This window comes from Dasypus novemcinctus, chromosome 9 (assembly GCF_030445035.2).
Source record: "Dasypus novemcinctus isolate mDasNov1 chromosome 9, mDasNov1.1.hap2, whole genome shotgun sequence".
Taxonomy (NCBI): Eukaryota; Metazoa; Chordata; class Mammalia; order Cingulata; family Dasypodidae; genus Dasypus; species Dasypus novemcinctus.
In genome coordinates, this window is record NC_080681.1 from 82470601 (window position 1) to 82476600 (window position 6000).

Genomic DNA, 6000 nt, shown 5'->3' on the forward strand with positions numbered 1-6000 from the left:
CAAAGCAGAGTCTGAGTGGTTACCGATGGTTCCTGGTCTCATCCCTGTGCTTCTCACTAGAGGGCAGCAGAGACCTGGCTAACAAGGAAAGTGTCAGAAAAACTTTCTCCCAGAGAATCAACAGTGGCTGCAGATTTGGCCTGACTTGATCCCAACGATCTGGGTGTGTGTGTGGGGGGGATTTCCCCCTCCACTGATTCTACTACATGGTTCTAGGCACAATCTTCTTCCCGAGGCTGGGCTCCGAGGCTCTGGGGGCCTCTGAATGTCTGGAAACCTCACTGCCCCTGACATCGACCCCTGATGCCCCCCGGTCCCTGAGTTGAGGCCCCGTCTCTCTGCCCAGACCATACTCTCCTGGAGACTGGGGGCGGGGGTTGATTGCGTTCATCTCCCCAGTTCCTGGCATAGGGCCCAGCACCGAGTGAGTGCTTAGGAAATGTTTATTGAATGAATAGTTGGAGGACGCGGCAGTGCTATATATTAGAAAGAGTATGTTTGGAATCAGATAGACCTGATTTAAAGTCTCCCTCTAGCTGTGTGACCTTAAGCAAGTCCCTTAGCCTCTCTGAGCCTCCAATTCGCCATTTGTAAGAGGAAATACCGGTACCTATCCCGAAGGACTGTTGTCAGGATTAGTTGTAGGCTAATTGCTTAATAAAGGGAGAGTTACTGTGATGTAATTTTGAGGAATGGTGAGTAGGCAAATAGGCTAAAGGAATAGAGGCACCTGGTGAGAGATGGCAGTCGTGGCTGTCAGGGAAGAAGCCCAGAGGGCATGAAGGGCCTGACTGCCACATTAAAAACTTAGGGCTTTCTTCTGGTGGCCATGGGGAGCCCCTGAGGAGCTCTTGATCTAATCATTGAGATGTAGCCAAGACACAGGCAACCACTTCTCTTGTTTTTTTGGCAACCTTCCTTATTGAGAATCCACATAAGAGTCCCAAAGGCAGCAACTCGCCCTGAGTAGGGAAGACAGAAGCCACGGTGCTCATGCACAATTGTTCATAGGTTCTTTTTTTCTTTTTTAAAGATTTATTTATTTATTTGTTTCTCTCCCCCCACCCCGCCCTACCCCGCCCCACCCCACCCCACCCCACCCCAGTTGTCTGTTCTCTCTATTTGCTGCATCTTCTTCTTTGTCCACTTCTGTTGTTGTCAGCAGCACGGGAATCTTTTTGTTGCGTCATCTTGTTGTGTCAGCTCTCCGTGTGTGCGGCACCATTCCTGGGCAGGCTGCACTTTCTTTCGCGCTGGGTGGCTCTCTTTATGGGGTGCACTCCTTGCGCGTGGGGCTCCCCTACACGGGGGACACCCCTGCGTGGCACGGTACTCCTTGTGCGCATCAGCGCTGCACATGGGCCAGCTCCACATGGGTCAAGGAGGCCCGGGGCTTGAACCGCGGACCTCCCATCTGGTAGACGGACGCCCTAACCACTGGGCCAAGTCCGCTTCCCGTTCATAGGTTCTTTACTCATAGTATAGCCAGTTCAAAATATTTGGTTTCTAATTGTCTGGGCCTCAGCAGAACAAAACAAAAAGCAGGTCTAGAGTTAGTGTGATGGGCCACCAGAGGACAGAACATGGGAAAAAGCAGGCAAAACTGCTTGAGAAAACAGAGCCAAGGGGGCCATTTTATGTAGGGGAAAAGAGTCCTTCACACTCCTTGGGGAGCCTGGCGCCATCAGTAGACTATGGCGTGGGGCAATGATTGCGTATTTGTACTAATGACTCCAAGTTGCTAAGAAAAGAAATAGAAAACCAATACTGATACTTTTATCAATTATTGACGGTATTCCAATGTTGTCAGTTGACCCAGTAATGTCCTTTACAGCACTTTCTCCTCCAGTACATAATCCAGTCTAGGATCACGTATTGTATTTAGTTGTCAAATCTCTTTAGTCTCCTTCAATTTAGCACAGTTCCTTGGCATTTATTGTTTTTTATGACATTGACATATTGAAGATACAGTCTGCTCCTCGTGCTCCATTCCTTTTTCAATAGAATGTTGCTCACTTTGTGTTTATCTGATGTTTCCTAATGATTAGATACAGGTTATGCATCATTGGTTGGAACACTGAATATGGGATGTTGTGTTTGTCTCAGAGTAACATCTGGAGGCACTTGAGGTCCATCTATCTCTCCTTGGGGGTGATGTTAATCTAGATACCCTGGCTGAGGTGTTTCTGAAGCTTCAATGCGTTTTAATGCTGGCTATCACCCAGAAGCATCTCGCCGGCCCCCATGCTGGTGACTGGTACAATTTGTATCATGACTGTCACCCCTCAGTGGGATCTGGGCACCAGGAGATAAGTAACACCAAGTCCTTGCTTTTGAAGCCTACATAGCCTGCCAAGAAGCTCACAGTCTAGTGGAGAAGACAGGCAAGTAAATTCTCACTCATTCCTTTATGCGTGCATTCGTTCCACAGATATTTACTGAGCACCAGTATGAGCCAGGCTAGGACACGAGGATGAGCTAGAGAGCTGGTACCTACCTTCATGGTGTGGGCAGTCTATGGGGGAGACAGTTAATTAAAAGAGTGCTGCATGCCAGCACCCAGACATGTCTGTCCAATTACAGCTGCTCAGTAAATAGGGTTTGACTGAAGGAACAAATTGCTGAACATCACAGCAGCATCTGTCCTTGCCTGGAGGTAACGTTTCATCCCTGTTCCTTAAAAGGGAGCAGCCCTCTGTGCTCTAACTAGGTGGCCTTGGGGTCATAAGCCCTGATCTTTCCAAGCAGCCGTGGGCCAGCAAGTCGGAGTTTCCTTTCCGTGGCTCTGGGAGTTGGGTTCATTTCGGAAGGAGCTTTCTTCCCCCTTCTTCCTGCTTGTCTGCCTCTTCTCCCCATCCTGCTTTGGGGCCTGGGTTCCCCTGATTGGGTCTGTGGTTATTTAGTCAGCGATAATATTGGATTTACTTTCATCTCTGAATTGCCTCAAATGTCGCCAGTGACATTTAGCTGACACACAAGGAGGAGACTGGCATTTTTAGACTGTCAGCGTGTTACAGATGTAGACGTGGACTGTGTCGGGGCATCTGGTTTATTGTTAATTAGATGGAGCCGGTGAGGCCTCCTCAGTGAGCGAGTGGATAAACCCTTCCATAGCTCCCGCTTCAAACTGAATTCAAACCCTCTCCCAGAAAATATTGCCTGTTTTCCCATTGTGATGGGGGAAATCATGTCAGAAGTTTGGGGAGCAAAGGACAAAGTGAGTTGTTCTCCTTCTGTGGGTCTCTTTTATATTTCAATTATGCCTTGATAATTTACTGCTGTTCTTTGCAATTGAGAGATAAGGAGAAAGGAAAACAGTATGATTTGGATATCAATTTACATTAATTCAACATTTATGTATTCAACAAGTATTTTTTGAAGGCCTATTAGTAGTCTGACCCCAGGTTAATTCCTTAACCTGTCTGCCTCAGTTTCCTCATCTCTGAATTGGGGATAATAGTCTTATCTCTTAGGGTTGTTGTGAGGAGTAAATGATTTAAAATATTCAAAGAGCTTAGAATAGTGCCTGGCATGTGTTAGGGACCATGGACTTGCTACGGCCACTGAAATCATCACCATCACTGTGATTAGCGTGGTGGGTGCCAAGAAGATACAGAGTTGCAGAAAATACACTTTAAGAAACTTAAAATCTGGTGGAGGAGATGAACATGTCCTCCATAACCAACTCTCCAGAATCTAGGACTGAATTCCTGTAGGATTCTGTGATTCTGAGGCCCTGAAGTTCCAGATTTCACATTTTCAAGGTTCTCTGCTTTCTTGGTCCTGACACTCTGTGGTTTGTGATTCTTAAGTGCTGAGAGGTGATCTGGAATGACAAACACGGGCTTGTTGTCACCAAACCTGTTTCCTTCTCGTGTGCAACGCTAAACTGCTTCCCACACTCCCTGACGGTCAGGCGTGGCCTCAGAAGGCGGGTGGACGTGACGCCGGCGCTGCCGGGCCGGCCGGTGGAGCCCCCCACGGTCCTCCAGGTCTCCTCCTTTCGCATCGCCCGGCTGCACCAAGAACATGCCAAGGGGCAGAGCCAGGATCCGGAAGGAGACTGCGTCCCTGAATGCGCATGCGGGAGGTCGCCGGGCCAGGAAATATATTTCTACTGTGTGAAGCCATTGGGATTCCAGGATTTATCTGATTGTACTATATCCAGGCACTCATCAGGAGCTGTAAAGAGTCAGAGGCCACAGAAGCTGGTGGCAGTGGAAAAGGCCGGCGGGACCCCTTTCCGAAAGAGCCTGCTTCCCAGTCCTCCCCCTCCTCCTCTCCCTGCCTGCCTTTCCCAGCCCTGCAGCTGGGCCAGGAGGCCTCCAGCGTGCAGGTCCCACCTGCCCATCCGGAACCAGACCCCGCCTTTAGCAGGTGGGACACGAGCCTGTCGGCCAGGGTGGCCGGGGCGCCTGCTCTCCTCACCCTGCACCGAGCATGGAGACCCCGGCTGGAGTTGGGGCTGAGGACCCGGCCTCACGCCACCCCCTGGCCTCTGCCTGCACTCTCATCCTCTGCACCCACTCCAGGGCCCTCTTCTTGAGGGTGCCTGCCAGGCCTGGGAGGCTGCTTCTCGCCCTCTGTCAAAGCAGCCTCCAGCTTGGCCATGACTGTGGCCTGAGAGCCGGGGCATCCTTAGGAGGGCACAGAAGGTGCTTCAGTGGAATCAGCAATACCATCTGCTCATTGTTGAAGGCAACTTTCTGTAAATTATGAGTAAACTGCTCTGGGAAAGATGGTCTTCTCAGCCTGCACTAACTAGAGAAACAAATGGGCGTAGAGATAAGACCTTTGCTTCCGCCAGGGCCTATCTCACGACCGAGGATCTGAACTTCAAAAACAACCTTCAGAACTTTAGCCACTGAGCTACAAAGGCAGTGAGGAAGGGAGAGGAGCAGGTGGGAATCCTGTCCTCTCTGCCTGGAAGACCCTCCCTCTTTTCTCCATCCAGAAAGCCTGAGCTCCTAAGTCACCTCCTCCAGTATGCCTTCCCTGACTTCCCCAGACAGAATTAATTGCTCCTTCCTCCGTGCCTCTGTTTCCTCATCTGTAAAAGGTAGATACTTAGTCACAAGGATGCACAAGAATTAAATTAAATGAGATGATACAGGTAACACCCTCAGAACAGGGCCTGGCCCTTAGTAAGCACTCTTTTATTATCTGTGGTGGTTGTGGTTGTGGTTGTTGGTGTCAGCATGACTCAGGGGGATTCCAATTTGCACTGAGATGCACTGGCCGGGGAGAAAGACCAGGACAGAGAACTTCGGCCTCAAAAATGCCTCCTTGGCAATATTGAGATGTGAATCAAAGGGAGTCCCTAGAATCTGGGAAGGGTGTCCAGGGGAGGCAATCGCCTGTCCTCAGTGGAGGGAAGCACTTCTGAACAGGGATCCTGAAATGTCTTCCAATCTAACCCTCCAGCAGTCACAAAGAGAACAGGATGGGTGCTTGGTGGAAGCCCATTAATGAGAACTTGAGCAATCTGGAGGTCAGACACTTCACACGTAAAGGAACTGTAGGTCAGAGAGGGTAATTTCCCTCTCGAAAGTCACACAGCCATTAAGTGGCGAAGCAGGGGTTAGAATTGCACTCTGAGAGACTCTGTTGCTCCATGTTTTTCCCTTGGCCATGAGTGAGGGTGGCAGCTGTGGAGGTGGAGAACTCAGAAGCAGCCTCCCAGCAGGCAGTGCTGGTGAGGGCAGCCGCAAGGCTCTGAATCCACCGAACAGAAATCACGAGCCTCCGCAGGGGCCGAGAGGAGGAGGCTGGGGTCGCGTGGACTCATCATTATCTGTTCCTGGGATGGCTTTCCCCTCCAGCTGGCATGGCAGGGGAGCCGGCAGTATCGCACATGATGCCTGCTCCCTGCGGATTAGCTCTTGTTTGCAAGGACCGTGTACACTGCGCATTTGCTCTATGTAAATAACAGAATAAAAAGGCAGGTGCCGGTGTCGTGCAATTCTGCCGTCCCTGTCCAACCCTGCTTTCCCTTGGAGC

General features: G+C 50.3%; 1 pseudogene; it reads right to left on the minus strand.

Moving 5' to 3' along the window:
• LOC101433734 (mRNA turnover protein 4 homolog) overlaps positions 1–4009 on the minus strand; it is a 45609-nt pseudogene extending 41600 nt beyond the window's left edge.
• Positions 4010–6000: the final 1991 nt, after the last annotated feature.